General features: G+C 37.8%; 1 pseudogene; it reads left to right on the forward strand.

The window, feature by feature from the left end:
- The window catches only part of LOC116758363, a 96764-nt pseudogene that overhangs the window by 16927 nt on the left and 60427 nt on the right, over positions 1 to 19410 (forward strand).

The following is a 19410-nucleotide window of genomic DNA, read 5'->3' on the forward strand; positions in this document are numbered from 1 at the left end:
TATGTTTGTGAGACTTGCTAAGTGCTTATGTTAATACATCCTGAAGTACTTTCTAATCAAACATATTATTGCATTACTTTCCACACTGTTGTAAGTTGGAAAGTTTCCTCATATGTTAGTGGTTTTTAAAAATGGCATATTAAGTCCTCATTGCAGATCCATTTCATCATCTCCCATTATTCTAAAACGTTTTGTTAGTTTCCACCAAACTTGTGGCTGGCCATTGTTATGCCTCGACATACCAGGCTGTCATTTTGAGGACAGTCATCTGTTGTCTGAACTTTGCAAATCAGGAAGTGTTATTTCCACAATTAGACCAGTGGCTATTGGTATATGTGTTGGAAGGGAGAATACCTGTGATGATGACAAATGGAAATACTTTCTCTCTGGAAGCTCAAATAATTTTTGTGAAGCCAAGCTCAAGGCCCATCCAACATATGTCTATAGTGACTTGTGGCTGAAATTTTACACCTGTTTATATTATACATGAATTGAGCCTGGTATCATGTGAATTGTTGATGGTGAAACTTGAAACCATGTGAAAATTATCTGGTTTCAGGTTTGGTTTCCAAAGCAAGACTCAGGCAATAGTTACAGAATATTCAACTGAACCTGGGTGAGTTTATATAATTCTCCTGGTTTAAACCTAGGGAAATGTTTGTCATCCTACCTAGCTATGACATAAAACTATGAAACAAAAAGGAAACATGATCATGAATGTCTAGGGAAATGTTTAACAGGGATCAGGGATAAACTAAAGAAGCTGGTAAACCCAAGGATGCTATAGAACACTGAGGGTGCAGGCATTACAGTCCCATACACTTTGAAACTTCCTGTTATTCCTTCAGGTGTCATCTTCTTTGTGAAACTTTCCTTGACCCCACAAATTAGCATTAGATAATTCTGTCCTCTGTGCTTCCAAAATATTTTATTTCCATCTATTATAAAAGTAGATACTTTTGGGGGGCAACTTTGTTTACTTCTTGTTCCCCCCACTCCTGCACTGTGGACTTCAGAAAGGCATAAACTTTTATTTGTATTCATCTTTGTGTTTCAAAAACCTAGTATAGTGCCTACCATGTAATAGTCAAGCAATATTTGTTGCATGAATAAATGACAGAATTGGTTGACTGTGTGTCATCATTTTTATTTAGCTGTTTGAGACATGAGTGTAAATAGAATTTCAAGCCATAAAAAGAGTGCAGAAATTCCTAAGAAATTGGCTTAGTGTTGTAAATAAGCTCCAGAACTTGGTAAATGTGAAGAAAACTTGAGGAGACCAAAGAATGAATTAAAATGAGTTGTTCTTAAAATCAAACTTTAGAAAACAGAGGCTAAGTCTATGAAGACCAAATGTAATCCAAAAGGAAACTTAGATGTGAAATGATGGGCTTTGATAAAGAGGGTCATGACCAGTTATTGGTTATCTCCACTAGGATAAAGCAAGAATAAATAGAGTAAGGATTAAGCAAGATATAAAAAAGCTATTACATCTTGCGATAGGTTACTATGGGGCATCAGAATATTTTCCTGCTTCAAACTTCATCTAATAATTGTCCACACTGCCGCCAAAGGAATGATTCCAAATTCCAGGACTGAAGATACCTTTTCGTAGCTGAAAACCCCTCATTGAATATTTTTTACTTCCAGTATTATTTGCTAAACTTGCCTGAAAATAATAATTCCCCCAGGACACTTATAAACAACAGAGATTCCTGCTCATCCTCTGAATGAGAATCTTGGGAAGTGGGCGTTGAAAGTCTGTTTTTTAATAAAACATTTGGTTATTCTTATCCTTAAGCAAGTCTGGATTTATCTCCAGGATAAAGTGCCTTTTCCTTAGAAAAGCTCTCTAGGTCCACTCTCTTGTACATGGCCTCATTTGCCATGTACCCCCATAACGATCCACTAATAGTAACATACTGTTTCTCTTTGCTATTTCTTTCCAAATGCTATTATCTCTACTTAAATTCTATCCACAATTTAAACCGACCTCAAATGACACTTTCTCGAAAACCTTTTTTCACCCTCCCAGAAAAAGTACTACACTTTATCACATCACATTCTCTTTATTTGTTCTTCATTTATATTTTTCTATATCAGGAGCTTCTTAAGATTAATAAATATGTCTAATTTATTTATATTATTGTCCAAGACCCAGCATAGTGCCTGGACATAATAGAGTATGTATATTTCTCATCTTCCATTGTGTACCAGATAGCTCTTCACCGTACATAGTTTGTCCTTTGTCAAGAACCATCCCACGTGAAGCCCCCTCCATGATGACTTTCTGCATGGCTTTAGACTTCCAGTGATAGCTCTTCTTTACAGTCATCCATAATTACCACATCCTGTTTGCTTCTCTCTTTTTTTTTCTTTCTTTCCTTTTCTTTCTTTCTTTTTTTTTTTTTTAATGTATGTCTGTCTGACTAGAGTGCAAGTAGCTTCTGAGCAGGGAGAGCATACTGTGTTTTATTTTCATGTACCCCTGAGTTTGTGGTATTTCATAAACAGCCTGAAACTGTATATAATTTTTAAAAGTATGTGCCCCTTGGACTTCCCTGGTGGTGCAGTGGTTAAGAATCCGCCTGCCAATGCAGGGGACATGGGTTCAAGCCTTGGTCCAGGAAGATCCCGCATGCCGCGGAGCAACTAAGCCTGTGCGCCTCAACTACTGAGCCCGCGTGCCACAACTACTGAGCCCGCGTGCACCTCAACTACTGAGCCCGCGTGCCTAGAGCCTGTGCTCTGCAACTAGAGAAGCCAACACAATGAGAAGCCTGCGCACCACAACGAAGAGCAGCCCCCACTTGCCGCAGCTAGAGAAAGCCAACGTGCAGCAACGATGACCCAACACAGCCTAAATAAATAAATAAATAATAAAATAAAAGATATTTAAAAAAAAAAAAAGTATGTGCCCCTTTTTTGGGAGAGAGAGCTCATAACTTGAATTACATTCCGAAGAGATGTACAACCTCAAATCATTTAAGAGCAACTCTTCTGAATTTGTAATAATAATGGTAAGAATAATTTATTTGTGCAGGATTTTACAATTTACAAAGAACTTCCTCATGCATTACCTATTCATTCTGTATAGCAGCCCTGAGAGGCAGCCGTGGCAGACATTCTTACCTCTATTGATCAAATAAGGAAACCAACACTCAGGGTGGTTAAGAGCCTCCACTGGAGAGTAAGTCTCATGACTCCAGAGCTGGAGTTCTTTCCACTATATGCACCAAATGGCTTCTTTCCATAAATACTGGTTTGTTTAATCTTCTTTGGACACATGGAGTAGGCTAAGCTCCTGCAAGCAGCAGACAGGCAGGTAAAACTTGAATTACCCTTTATACTTAATGAATGAGGTGAGTTACTTTACTCTCCCAGTCATTTGTCTCAGCGCCCTTCTTTTGTATAAAAGGAATTTCCTTTTCATGCTTTCATCCTAAATACAGATTAATTAGGAAAATCCCTGGACTCTCAACACCAGCATCTTCTTGTTCATCATTGAGAAACATTTGTTGAATGCATTTCATATGCAAGGCACTGCACTTAGTGCTAACAACTGTAAATACATGAGCTGATACATGCAGACCATTGAACAATTAATACTAAAGTAAATCAGCTGGTCCAGCCAGCATTAGGAAACTGCATCACTGAAATACTGTTTCAGTAATACTTAATGGACTGAGGGCCTTGAAGTGAACTATATATACCCTTTGAACTGGTAATTCTACTGCTAAAAATTGGTCTTATATAATTCTAAATCTAGAAAGCTCTTTATGTTCTAAGTAGCATTATTTAAAATGGTAAAAGAATGGAGACAATCTAAATCTCCAGCAATAGATCAATTGGTATTTAAATTTTGATTCATTACTTGTGGATGAACAATTGATCCTTAATCTTTTTTCTACCCCAACACACTTGAGGGAATACAACATCTTTATCTATAGCATTGGCTCACCAATACAGAGATTCACAGCTGAAGTAGCAAGAAAAAAGAAATAAAACTAAAAATCTTTTATGAAGGACAGAAGGTATACATTGAAATGCACCTCATAAAGTTCTGCTACTCTCCTTCTGCCTGGGATAAGGAATATTCTTACTTTGTAGAAAATTCATGGTTCCTGACATTAGAAAATACTCATCTCTTGATTGCGACTATCCACTATTCCTCCTGGCTGTGCTCTTAGAAACAGGAGGAGCTTCCCTTTCTTTGGGAAATTGCTCTTCCCCAACTTCTTATAGTTTTAAGGGAGAGAGGGGTCTACCCCAACATAGCGACTGATCCAGATCCACCAGAGTCCTTCCCTGGGAGCCAAGAAAGCTCATTCCTCTGGGATTCTAAGTGGGAGGATGTCAAAGTACTCTCCCTCTTCTTACCACATTATGTGAATATTTCCTATTTGTAGTAATTGAGAAAAATACCTGATCAACCCCTGTTCTTCTAAGTTACATGAAAGAGCCTTTTTCTTCTAATATTTTTTTCTCTTAAGCTTATTCAGTTTGGATTTTTGTCACTAGCAAGTAAAAGATTCCTGAGTATAACAAGTTAATATGGATCCTACCAATACAAACACACTTATAACAAATTAAAGTACACCAAAATTCCAAAATTTTATTCATAGGAAAAATACTGTATGGAACGGTTCCAAAGTAATGATTATTGATTTATTACAGATCAATTTTTCTCTCAATCTTCCTACATTTCTGTATTCCCTCCCAGATTTTCTGTAATAGGTATAAGCTTCATTTTAAACTGTAAACGGCAGCACTCACAATACACGTAGTCTGGCAACCTCCCAGAAGAGGAAGGAGGCAAGAGAGGGACAGATGTAGGCAGTTAGGTATAGACTGCTTACTGAAAAGTATATTGTTTCCTTTTCACTTCCACCAATTGCTCCTTGAGAAAATATGCTAAGTGCCTCTGAAATGTTTAAGTTACATGCTGTCAGACATCTATAGCTGTCCTGAAGGTTAGTAGTGGAAAATGTTAAATCGACATTTGTTCCTGAGGAGTGTGTAGGTGTTTTATTGAGAGAGAATGTCAGATAAATAGAGGGAAAGGTTAAAAAAGAAGGCTTTCATTTTAATAAATAGCAAACAGTAAATATTTGGGTAAATCTTAACAGACTCATGCAGTGTTTTCACACCACTGGTATGAAACTGCCAAAAGAGGTACTTCCTGGGCCAGGGCAAAGATGGACCATCACAGCAAGCCATCTACAGTCTAATCCCAGTAGCCTATTGTTAGATAATATTTGACTACTACTTCAGGAGGAGTGAAATGGCTGTGATGATCTGTATATCCTCTTAGCTTTATCAGCAACTGACAGAGCCTTGAATATGGCAGACACCTTAGGTTATATTTCTTTATCTGAAAGGAGTCCCAGGTTCTGGAGTCCCGTGGTGTATAATAGTCATCCACTGTAAAGCAAGTGAAGATAACAGAGCCTCCACAATAGACTGTAATAGGGTTAAAACTGGTGTTGGTTTCTGAGTAGGCAATTTGCTAGCAAAGCACAGGGCACTTAAAACTGAGCTGAGATTATAGTATCATTGGATTCAGTCTCATTGTCAAGAGATGCATGGAGCAGGGCTCTCCAGGAAAATGTAATAGTTAAAGGAATTATTAAAAAATTTAATCAGATTATGAATCATCTTTGGAAATTTGGACAGTAACTTTAGGCAGTCACATTTAACCCAAGAATTGGGTTCTGAAAACTGACTTCCCAAAGTAGGATTGAGAGATGACATGGCAAGTTGAAGGAAACATTTTCTGGCCCCTCCCAGACCTGTGTTTCCAAGACATGTTCTTATGACAGATTATAATGTTAATTTGGTGATTGCAGACATTTGCCAAAATAATTCATTATTTGGCCCTGTGATAAGGAGATTAATTTAGCATAGACTTTCATCAGACCTTTATCATGCCTCACCTGGAGCTCTTCCCTAGCCGACTGTCTGACCTCTCAGACTCCATCTCTTAACCCTTCCAGTTCGCTTTCCCCACCACTATCAGCATGATCTTCAAAAAAAAAAAAAAAGTCTTATGAGAACTTGCTTCTATCCAAAAGAAAAGAAAACAAGAACGGAGGAGCCAATTCTCTCTTTTCGTTTTCGGTTGCCTAGAAAGTTTTCTTCTTTATCCTGATATTATATCTCACCTCAACCTACCTGTCTGTACCACCTCTCCCTGCTCTTTACATGGCTCCCATCTTCATCAGCTACCTTACATTTCCAAATGTTCCTTAATATGTCACAATTTTTCATGTCTCAGATTTTATTTGCATATGTTTTTCCTCTGATTAGAGTGTTTTTGCCTCCTTCTTCGTCTGGGGAAGGTAGTGAATCTTGAGGCGGGAGAGAAACATGGAAGAGTGTAGTGGAGAGCTGTTAAGTATTGGTGGAGAATTTGCACTTTATCCTAAGGTCAGAAACTAGAGACTCAGATGATCTTGAATCAGAACACTTGGGGTGATAGCTGTCTGGAATTTCTTTCTCTTTTCAGGGATCTGGGATCTCTGGAAAGAAAAGGACTCCATAACAGACCCTGACAACACAGTGCTATAATTCCCCTGATAAAAAAAATCTCCGCTTTACAAATGAGGAGACTGAGAACCACACAGTTGTGCCTAGAATCTTGTGACTGGTAAATCCGTTATACCATGCTGCATCTAGACTACCTCAAGTATCCCATCTCAACTGTTTCTTGACACTTTGCTTGTGCAGGTGCTTTAACATCTGTCAAGTGGTGTTGTAACTTACAAGCTTGCAATTTTTTCTCCCTCTTTAAGTTGAAGTCTACAAGAATATGTCATTCAAGTTTATTGCCACAGTGCCTGGCACATTATAGGCAAGACAAAAAAAAATTGTGGCATGACTCATAAGTAGAAGAAAACTTGGTCTGAAAGCACTTTTTCATCATTGCATCCACAAAATATATTGTGTTCTACCCAAATTGGTACTTAGGATGGCCCTATTTACTATTTTTATTTATAATCTAGATGACAGAATGGTGACCAGCAATACTGTTATAGCTAATAATATTTTGCCTGACTTCAAAAGAAAAGGATTTATATTTAAAATATCTTAGGAATTTGAGAAATGTGAAGGTGTGATTCAATACTGTTTATAATTACTATGTAAAGAAAAGAAAAATAATCTCTGAATGTATATTACACAGGACAAGCTTTAAGAAGATCCCAGAAAAGAATTTGTAGATCATTTTGGATCATAAGCAAAATATGAATTCATAATCTTCATACTTTATTGGGTTTTTTTTCATTTTTTTAACTGATTTTTTTTTCCTTCTATTTTTTGGCTGTGCCACGCATGCGGGATCTTAGTTCCCCAACCAGGGATCGAACCTGCGCTCCCTGCAATGCAAGCGGGGTATCTTAACCACTGGATCTCCAGGGAAATCCCCATGCTCTATTGTTAATTAAGTAAAACACATGTGAATTGGTAATGAAGTATAAAGTTATCTGGATTGTTTGTGGTTCTTAGATGACTGAACCTCTATTTATAGTCTATGACTTAAACAACATATAAAAACTTGAAAAACACCCATTGATAAAGGAAAAAGGTGGGTAAGCTGTGATAAAAATTGACATCTAATATGGATTAGGCATGTTGTTATAAATGATTTATGCATTGTCACATTTGATCCTCACAGCAACCCTTTGAGAAGGTTGAGTAAACTGGGTCTCAAATAAGTTGCTCATCCAATTAGTCAATGGAAGAGCCAAGACTCTCATCCAGAACTGAGTCCAATTCCTATAACCTTTACCCAGTACCACACTGCCTTCAGAAGAAATTTGATTTCTGTGCCCTAGAGAAAATAATATTACGAGGGCCTATGAATATTATAAGGAGTATATATTTACACATAATATGAGAGTCCCGGCTTCCATCAAAGCCTGGACATGAGACCACCCGGTTATAAGTTTCAGTTAGGTCATTTGAAGAGGACACTAGAATATATTGCCTTGGAATGTGGTGGAGTCTTCTTGGGAGATCAAATAAAGAAAGATTTAAAGGGCTGCAGCTTTCTCTCTGGAGGTAAAGTAGTCATAATGGTGAAAGTCTCATTTCAGCCTTAACTTTTGATTTCAGGTAAACAGGGTACTAAGTGCCGATCGAGCATCTTTAGAGACTCCAGGGAGGGCAGCAGTTAGTACTGCTCTGCTGTATAGGGTAGCAGGACTTCTGTTGGAACAGCTGTTTGTTGATCCAGCTGACATTCTCTTTCATCCACCCATCCATTGTTCTCCTTAAACAATAGCGAGATACAAATGTGAGTCTAACTCACTCTAATGAAAAGGCTAGAGTTTCGTTCCCTATAAATATTTTCAAAAGCCTTGATGATTCATGAGATTTGCACAAATACATTTAGAGCTGAAAGTAAGTGTATAAGGCATTTGGAGAATACTCTGCCCCTGGCATAACAGGGAGAGGAGGGATCCTACATTAAAAATAACTCTGCTTGTACTTTTAAGGCAAACATGCTCTTCATTACTGTCCTCCCTACCCAACTCCCCCCTTGAAAAAATAAACATTATCCAAAACAAAACCTGACAGAAAAGACGACAGCCTCTTGGGTGGGCATGAATGCAATCTTGCCTGAAGCCAGGGGTATACACAAGATGACCTTTAAAATTTCCTTTCAACCCCATTATTCACTGGGTTTATCTAAACATTGTTTATGAAGGAAGATAAAATATGGATGAGTTTTCAAATGAAGAAAGCAGCAAAGACTTACTGACTCTGTCTTGTTGCAAAAGGGAAATTGGATTTGTACCTTCATCTCCTGCATTTCTCATTTATTTCATTCGGGCATGCGGGGGATGTTAGCAAGTATCAAATTCGCCTGTGAAACTCAGCTTGTACAATAAAAACATGATGGCTTCATCTCTTTTGCTCTGCAGAATCTACATTTTCATTTCAAGTTAGTAGTCATTCTTGATACTTCTCCCTTAGAGAAGATTCCAAACTTTAAAAAAATCTCCCTCTGGGCATCTTTCTTTTAGAAATGCTTCTGAAAAGAGGAGCTCAAAGTAAATATGAGATTTGACTCAAACACCTGTGGTTTTCCCAAACATTTTCCAAGGTATCCTATCACAAAACCTAATTTTTTTTAATTTTTTTTTTTATTCCTTTTCTTTCATCTAGACACTGAAACCCACTCATTTAGGGCTGTTTCTTACCATTCAGGATGCAGCTTGAATGCCACCTCTTCAAAGATCTTCCTGACCACCCCAACCTAACGTAGCCACTCAGTCACTAACTGTCACACCCCATTGTTCCAAATCTCTACCTTGAATTTGTTACCATCTTATTTATTTAATGCTCACACCTCTCAGTTGGAATGTGTTCCATAATGAGCAGAGGTTAAGTTAGGTTTACTCACCTCTCTATACCCAGCAGTTACAAGAGCTTACAAAGAGTATGTACCCAATTAATATTTGTTGTATGAATGAATGTATGGTGCCCTCAACAGGAAATACACTGCAAATGTCCATGAATAATTTCATATTATGCAAATAACATATGTTTGGAGAAATATAGATACATATTAATTACTTGGCATCAAGTTTGTGTTGATTGATAACGGTAAGAAAGGTTGAAAAAGCATAAAATTGGGGTGGATTTTCCCAAGGTAGAACATATTAAGGTAAAATGTAAGGGTTTATTCTGGCATTGCCTCTTTATATCAGCAGAACTGCTTTCCTTACAGAAAAACCCAGTAAGAATAAGTTCTTGGCATCCTTGCTGGCTTCAAAGGTTGGATGATCTCTTTTGTCTCCTTTTGAGATCCCTATCCTGTTTCTCCATCTAGTTGACATCTCCTTGAACCCAGTTTTTTTTTTTTTTTTTTTTTTTTTGGCCACAGTGTGCTGCGTGGAGGATCTTAGTTCCCTGAACAGGGATCAAACCCTCACCCCTTGCTGTGGAAGTGTGGAGTCTTAACCACTGGACTGCTGGGGAAGTCCCAGATTTCTTGATTTTAAACACTATTCTTGGGTTGGACACCATTTCTTTGAACACATCTTAGTTCCATTTTTCAGTTAAAAATTGTTCATACCCCTTGAAGTGTGTCTGCTCTTAGCCAATTTGGGTAACGGACTAAGCAGACCTGCTTTGGCTGCCTGAGCCCTATCTTAGCTTCCCTCTGCCAGCAACCAGAGACTGAGAGCCCTGAGTTTTTCTTAAGTCCTTACAGTTCTCAAGTCTTTTAAATTATCCCTCTTCTTAGATGATCACTCCTTCCATTTTCATCCTCTCTCCCACATCTCTCTCTGCTCATTCCATTTGACTAGCTTGCCATGTTCTATCAATTGTCAGGTTTTAAATTGTCCCCAATCTGCAGGACGAAAAACACTTTGGAAATCAAGCTATAGCTTTAATATCTGTCTTAATTGGAGCCTATACAAATTGTATTTACTCTGTTTATATTCACAGTGTATTTTAAAATTTATTGGCATCAACATTAAGTATGCTTGGAAGACTTCCCTGAAGATAAAGTAGAAATTTTGTATTTCTCAAACTGGGCTTCAAATTGAACATTTCAGTAATGGTAATGATTTTTACATTCCTGAAAAAGCTACTTGATTTTTTCTAAAATTTATGACTGGTGACACCCTTAGCATCAACATTTAATGGAACAGAGTTACAGCCAAGTGTATCTTTAGTTGCACAACCAGGATTGGTGAGGGGAAAAGTAAAATAACTTGATCATGGCATTTGAAGTCTTCCATTAGTTGACTGAAAGCTCTATTAAATTACATTTTTAAAAACTTGAATTTATGTAAGTATAGAAATATAATTACATAACAATCCTTTGTTCATTTTAGAAAATTTAGAAAGTACAGTTAAGGGAAACACATAAACTCACGCACTCCCATCTTCACTTTCAAGCAAGGTTTCACTATTCTGCTAAGATTCTTCCTCAGCCACCAGGACAATTGATTGGCCTTGTCACAGATATATTACACTTTCCCTGTCTTTGCTCAGATTGTTCCTGCAACATGAAAAAAAACCCTTTAAATCCCTTCTCTTTTTGAAATCATAATTACTATTCAGAGTCTAACTCAAATGCTACCTTCTTTATCAAAATTGCTCATGTCATTTCAGAAGAGCCCAATTCTTCCTTCCTCCCCTGTAAACAATCAACTTAGCTCATCCCTCAGACTTTTGAATCTCCTGTGAATTGGTAGTTGGACCTTGTGGTTTGAGAAGATTTAGGTTAGATATATTTTATTTTTTGATGGGGCTATTTGGATCAGGAGGCCCATGTTATCATTTTCTTTCTCTTTTTATAATTTAGCTGTAATTGATTCTCAATGCCTAGATCCATAATAATTAGGCGATGTCAAATGATGATATTCTAATTCAGTTTTCCTTCTGTATTATTAGTTGGAATACTTTTATTAAGGAAAACTTTCCTCTTACTTCTCATTTGGTTACTGCATGATGAAGTTTGATAGGAAAAGCAGAATAGATGCCTGGTTTTTACTTCCCTCTTTACTTGCCAGTTGTCAAATAATTTGATTCACTAGCATCCTCTGAAGATGACTCTCAATTTTAAAAGATCATTCAGTGTTAACATTCTATCTAGATGATCTGTACTATTAGATAAAATGAGAGAAGGTATCTAAAAAGAGACTCCTAACAGCAAGCCATTGCATTTTCCATAAACAAATGTTCTATCCTTGTTTTATTCTTCTTTTTCAGAGAACAATAATTTTAAATCGTTTACATGTCTCTACTTATTGTACCTTGGAAATATCACCCAGTCTCATTATTTTAAATACAATTTATGTGTCAATAATTCCCAAATTCCTGGATTTGGATCCTGTCTGGATCTTTTCCCCAAATTCCTGTTTCATGTACCCAAATATTTACTTGGCTCTTGGCATCTCTACTTAGATGTCTAACAGTTATCTCCTACTCAACATTTCCAAAACTCAACTCCTGATACTCCCCTATCCCTAAACCTTCTATGCTCAGTTTTTTCCATTTGCTAGTGGCAACTCCTTTCCTTCAGTTGATCAGGCAAAAAATTCAGAGTCACGTATAAGTCCCCTCTATCTTTTATATCCCCTGTTGGCCATTGATTAAAAATATATCCAGAATATAAATATTTCTCACTTTCTTCACCACTGCCATCTTGGTTCAATCACCATCATCTCTTATTTGAATTATTATAATAGACTCCAAAGTATTCTACCTACTTTTGTTCTTAACTCCTACAGTCTAATGCAAGATGTTGAATCATGTCACACTTACACTAAAAGCTCTGTATTACCTTCTCATCTCACTCAGGGTAAAATCCAAAGTCCTTGCAGTGGTTAATAATCTCATCTCCTACTATTACAACCACGTTAAGCTCCTTATTTTTCCTTTAGCAGACAAACCACCACCTTCTCCGGGCCTTTACATTTTTTATTCCTTCTGCCAGGAAGGCCCTTCTTCAGATTTTATATGTGTTTTACTTTTACCTCCTTCATTCAAGTGTTAACTTTTTAGTGTCTCCTTCACTTGTAATATCACCTTCAGTTGTCATCTTCTAAAAGAGATTTATTTACTTATATTGTTCATATTCTGTTTCCCTCATTAGATCATAAGATCCAAGAGGGAAGGAGATTTTGTTTTGTTCACTATTTTACCCCTTTCTCTTAGAAGAGTGTCTGCCAGTAGTTAACAGTTATTTGTAGTTTTAACACATTAATTCTGAGCTTGTTACTTCTTATGATCTTTCATTTCTTATTTTCTATTTTTCAGTTTTAGAATGTTCATTTGGCCAGTTTTTATAAATTATAATCCTCTTTTAAAATTCTTTCTCTTTTCTTCTACTTTGTCCAATTTTTTTGTAACTTTCTTAAACGTATGGATCATAGTTACTTAAAAGTCCCTGTTGAGTAGTAAGGTAGATAGCTAGGGGGAAGCAGCCGCAAGGCACAGGGATATTAGCTCGGTGCTTTGTGACAGCCTGGAGGGGTGGGATAGGGAGAGTGGGAGGGAGGGAGATGCAAGAGGGAAGACATATGGGAACATATGTATATGTAACACTGATTCACTTTGTTATAAAGCAGAAACTAACACACCATTGTAAAGCAATTATACCCCAATAAAGATGTTCAAAAAAAAAAATACAAAAAAAAAGTCCCTGTTGAATAACTCTAATATCTGAATCATCTGTAGGTCTATTTCTATTGCCTATTTTCTTTTTTTTTTTTTTTAACTTTTCAATCATTTGATTCTGTGGGTTTTGTTTTTGTTTTTGCATATCTCATAACTTTTGGCTTGATGGATGAAACATTTTAGGGACTCTTTTTTTTTTTTTTTTTTTTTTTTTGCGGTATGCGGGCCTCTCACTGTTGTGGCCTCTCCCATTGCGGAGCACAGACTCAGCGGCCATGGCTCACGGGCCCAGCCGCTCCGCGGCATGTGGGATCCTCCCAGACCGGGGCACGAACCCATGTCCCCTGCATCGGCAGGCGGACTCTCAACCACTGCGCCACCAGGGAAGCCCAATTTTAGGGACTCTTTTGATGGACATTTCTCTAAAGCATGTTAAGGTTTTTTCATCTGGTACACAGATGGCTAACAGATGACTACAGTCCTGGTCAGACTTAGTTTTAGGCTTTGTCAAGATAGGTCTATTTAAATTTTGCCCTTACATGTAGTACATAGTCCTCACTTCTAGAATATGGCACTTAATCCTAGGACGGCACCCTTCTAAGCTGAAAGCTGAGAAATACTAAAACCTTTGCAAATGCTTCTTTACTTCCATAGGGATTAAACTTTAATTTTTGTTTTCTTGGTGTGGCTACTGAGATTCATTCTTAAGCCTCCCATTTGCTGTTTTATTCTGGGTTATTTGGACTCTCACTCTATAAATAATATAATAGAATTTACATATTATGTATATATATTTATAACATATATTATTTTTATATATTTATGTAGTTTAGGAATCAGTCAGCAGTTGGGAAAGGGGGATTTGAATGTAGAATTTTGGGTTTCTTCTTTGAACTTCCTCACTCTCCAGGCTTTTCCTCTTCAAATGCTAATTCTTTGGGCAGCCCTGAACTCCATCTTCTATTTTTCAGTTATCTTCTGTTCTTTTACTTTGTTTCTGGTCTTTGCTTATGTTAATGAAATACTGTTTTCATTTCAATAACCAGCATAGTAAATTTTATAAGTGGTAGGGTATTTACTCTCATCTCTTTTTCAAAAAGTTTCTTAGAAATTACTACATATTTATTTTTTCCATATGTATTTAAAAATAATCTCTCCAGTTTCTTTTTAAATTTTTGAATTCTTCATGCAGTCACAGTAAATTAAGCTTACCAATTGCTGTTTTATTTTGGGTTACTTGGACCCTCACCCTAAATATAATATATAACATAACATAACATAACATAAATGTAGTTTAAGAGTCTGTCAGCTGTTGGGAAGGGGGGATTTGAATATCACCTTTTGGGTTTTGCAAGCCAAAATTTAATGTTAATATGCATTATGTATTAAGAATGGCTACTGAGGGCGGCGACTGCGGTGGAGGCTGCAGCCTCAGGCTCTGGAGAACCCCAGGAAGAGGCCAAAGCCCCTGGCCCCGCCTGGGATGAGTCCCAACTACTCAGTTATACCTTCCCGACCTGGCCCATCCCGCATCTCAGTCAGAGCAACCCTGGGGCAGAGGAGCTTATTGAGAATGAGGAGCCTGTAGTACTGACAGACACAAATCTTGTTTTTCCTGCCCTAAAATGGGGCCTTGAATAACTGCAAGAAAATATTGACAACAGAGACTTCTCTGTGTACAGTGCCCAGCACCCACAAGTTCTTGCACTATGATGAAAAGAAGATGGCTAATTTCCAGAACTTTAAGCTGAGGTCCAATAGGGAAGAAATGAAATTTCACGAGTTTGTTGAGCAACGGCAGAATATACAGCAGTGAGGAGGTGAAGAGAGGTCGTATCTGCAGCAAACACTCAATGACACTGTGAGCAGGAAGATTGTCATGGACTTCTTGGGTTTCAACTGGAACTGGATTAATAAGCAACAGGGAAAGCGTGGCTGGGGGCAGCTGACCTGTAACCTGCTGCTTATTGGCATGGAAGGAAATGTGACACCTGCTCACTATGATGAGCAACAGAACTTCTTTGCTCAGATAAAAGGCTACAAGCGATGCATTTTGTTCCCTCCGGGTCAGTTTGAGTGTCTCTACCCATATCCTGTTCATCATGCATGTGACAGACAGAGCCAGGTGGACTTTGACAATCCTGACTACAAGAGGTTCCTCAATTTCCAGAATGTGGTTGGTTATGAAAGAGTGGTTGGCCCTGGTGATGTTCTTTACATCTCAATGTACTGGTGGCATCACACAGAGTCATTACTAAATGGGGACATTACCATCACTGTGTACTTCTGGTATAAGGGGGCCCCCATCCCTAAGAGAACTGAATATCCTCTCAAAGCCCATCAGAAAGTGGCCATAATGAGAAACATTGAGAAGATGCTTGGAGAGACCTTGGAGAACCCACAAGAGACTGTTCCCAGGACTCCCCTGGTGGCGCAGTGGTTGTGAGTCCGCCTGCCAATGCACAGGGGACATGGGTTCGAGCCCTGGTCTGGGAGGATCCCACATGCCACGGAGCAGCTGGGCCTGTGCGCCACAGCTGTTGAGCCTGAGCTCTGGAGCCCGCAAGCCACAGTTGCTGGGCCCACGTGCCACAACTACTGAAGCCCATGTGCCTTAGAGCCTGCATGCTTCAACTACTGAGCCCATGTGCCACAACTACTGAGCATGCATGCTGCAATTACTGAAGCCTGGGCACATGGAGCCCATGGTCTGCAGCAGGGAAGGCCACCGCAATGAGAGGCCTGCACACCGTGGTGAGGAGTGGCCCCCACTCGCTGCAACTAGAGGGGGCCTGCGTAATGTGTCATGTTGGAAATTTAAGTTATTTGAGTTTCTAACTATTAAACACTTTTTTAAAAACATTATTCAAGGATGTTTTGAATAATTTTGCAACCTGAAATTTACAAAGTATTTTACTGATTTAGAGAGAAAAGATTATTCACAGTCACACAAATATTTAATTTCTTCCTTTTCTTTCTCAATCATAGCATATGCAATTTTATTGTCAATATTTCAAAACGTTGCAAATTTCCTACACATCCCTAATTCATGATAGTCCATTTAAGAATTAGGCACGCATGGCTACTTTTTTCCTGAGAAAATTTTATAATTATACATGTTGGTTCGGCTTGAAATGATAGAATTTCCATGTATTCTTGTTCTTAACAGAAGAAGAGAATTGAGGGGCAGTCAGAGAGGAAGAATAAAAGGGGCTGTGGAAAACACCCTTTGTGTAAAGTAAAGTAAAATGGGGTGAGGTCACCATCAAAGAATCTTTCCTCCTTAAGAGAGTTCATCCTCTTAGAAGCTGTTTGTACCTCAGGTTATCATCTCTATCTTTCACATGTCCAAATCTTTTTATAGAAGGTCATTTCTAGAATACCTTAAGTTAGGTAGTTAAATAGTATGGAACTTTCTGGAAGAAATATGTATAACTTCTGAGATAAACTGAAGATAACAATTGGTCAGTGAGCACCAGGATTGTAAAAACAGACTATGTCGCTAAAATCATATGCTTTTGAAAAATATTTCAGTCTTTCTCTACACTGTGGAAAGTGTATAGCCTTTGAAATCAGAGAGACCTAGATTCATTGTCACAGATCTGCAGTTACAACACTTAAACTCCTTGAGGTTCAGTTGCTGGAATTTTAAGACGAAGGTAATAATACTTACCTTGCAAAAGGAACGTGGAAACTAGAAAAAAAACATGTGAAAAGTTCTTTGTATAGTATGGGGCTATAGTACTCTGTAGGTACTCTGTAAATGGTAATCAATTACTGTGATAGCATTTTTGCTGGTAATAATAATAAGATATTTTTAATATGTATAGTTTACAGACTAGAAAATGTACATACTTTTAACTTTTTAAGTATTTATATTACTCATCTAGCTACTATTTGCTTATACGCATTAGTATTCGTCCTGGAGACTGTCCTGGCATAGTAGATTATTGACGATAGTGCTTCCTGTTCTACTTTTTGTCAGGGAGCAAGATTAATTTATATGCTGATTAATTTGGAGGGCTGCTCACCTTACTCCTCTGCCTTTGTCATAGATCTCATTTGTTTGTAATCCATTTTTCTTAACCTTTATATACCCAAGGAGATGGCACATGAATACATAACCTACTTGCTTCATACTTTCATTCATAAGACAAACAGCTAATGGATAGAATGTTAAAAAAAAAAAGATAAATTATGACTTCTTTTGGTATCAAAACAGTTTCTTTCAAACTTGGAAAGATTAGTTTTGTGAAAATTCTTACCGCTGATATCATGTGTATATAAATGAAAATATGGATGCAATGTATATTCATGGCTCATTAAATAAGTATGTATGAAACTAGGAGGAAGCATAGCATAAAAAGTATTTTTCCCTGAATAAATTGTATATATAAATTTAAGGTAAAGAGAGGTCCTCTCAGAATGAATGTATATTTTTTTCTAGCTCAGACCTACTACTTAGCTTGTCTAAGTTCTGGGATGCATTCCTATCATGATACCTTTCAACCCTGAAATCTATGATTGTAAAACTGTTGAAATTATTTTTTAAAGAGTAATCTTATTATATGAGTTAACAAACAGTTGCCCTTGAGTGGTAGGGCAAGGATGTGGTATTACAATAACTGATATCTTGAGAGGCTAACATATTTCATAGTGGGAATGTCTGTAGCTCAATAACGACCATGATTCTGAGCTTTTAAAATAACATTAGAACATCACAATTTTTTCTAAGTCATCCAGTTGTCCAGTGAATAATTATCAACCATTCTCAGAATTAGTGTATTTCTCCCTATTTTTGTCACTGAAGTTTTATTACTAGATGGAATGACAAAAGACCGTTCAGGGAAGCGGAAGAGTTACCTGATGGTAATTAAGAAGAAAGAATAAGAGTAAGGAAAGTAAGAAGGAAGAGAGCGAGGGAGAAAGACAAAGATGAAGGAAGGAAGGGAGGGAGGGAGGGAGGAAGGAAAAAAGTAAAAAATGGAAAGAGGTAAAAAAAAAGAATAAAGGAAGGAAAAATATTAACAACCATTCTTTACTATGTCTCAGTCTAAGGGTTAACACCTGACATTGGATCCTCACAGCATTCTGAGTTAGGAATTTCCACCATTTTATAGATGCATACCTGTGTGGTGTCCATAGAAGGAATGTTTGATTCCAAGGGGTCACAGATACACTGAGCATGAAGTTATGCCAAAGCCTTCACACCTTGTTTCTTCACTGGTTTTTGTTTTGGGCTGTATTTCCTGTCTTTGCTGGTTAACCATCATGAGCACACTCTGTGGTCTAATTTTAGCCACAAGGGTTCAATGTTACTGTTAACTACAGACAGCTAGGCAATTAGGTAATTTTGTTTCTCTTGTGGCAGCCTGTCAGGGTAGTGCTGATAAAGCCACTCTAGCTGGAGGTCACTCACTCACCAAGGGCTCCAATCATTTATCTTGTTGTGTACAAGCTACTTTAACTGAAAACACAAAAACAAAGAACCAGAGTACCATGGTGTGTGAGACTGGCTCAGGACCTAGACTGACTGGGTTTTAATCTCAATTCTGCTACTTTTACTAGATGGGATATCCTTTGGGAAATGGCTTAACCTTTCTATACCTCAGGTTTTCTCTTCTCTAAAATAAGGATCATAATAATATTTATATCACAGAGTGCTTCTAAGTATTCAAGGAGTTAATATGTAAAAATGTCCAGGCACATAACAAATGGTTTATAATTATTGCTGTTATTATTGCTTTTATTATTATCCATGAAGTTAATTCTAGCTTTGAATTCAGTAATTCTAGATGATGTCCCATCCATACACTTGCTACTGCCTTCCTGAACCTTCCCTGAATTCTAAGCACATCCACCCCCTTGTTCTTGCAGGAGGTCACTGTCTTTGTGTGTTGCTGCTCCTTATGCTGAGAATTAATTCCTAAATCATATTCAGCTCAGTAGAAGTCTTCTCCATATAGTTAGCTATGTCCTCCACCCCACCCCAAAGAAGGCAGATTAGTCACTCCTATACATCCCTATCATGACTCATCGTTGTATACATTGTAAATACTGTCAACATCCCTCCACCACTGGCCCCTTCTCATATATGCATCTGAAAGCTCTTTGAGGACAGGAACTACATCTGGCTCTTTCTGCCTTCTGGGCACATATCACAGTGCTTGGTACACAGAGGGCTGGCAGTAAATGTCAAAAGAGTAAATGAGCTTACCACTTGGAGGGCAGCAATCCAGGAGAGATAAAGTGAATAAAGCCTAGGTA

The sequence above is a fragment of the Phocoena sinus genome, chromosome 8 (genome assembly GCF_008692025.1).
Source record: "Phocoena sinus isolate mPhoSin1 chromosome 8, mPhoSin1.pri, whole genome shotgun sequence".
NCBI lineage: Eukaryota > Metazoa > Chordata > Mammalia > Artiodactyla > Phocoenidae > Phocoena > Phocoena sinus.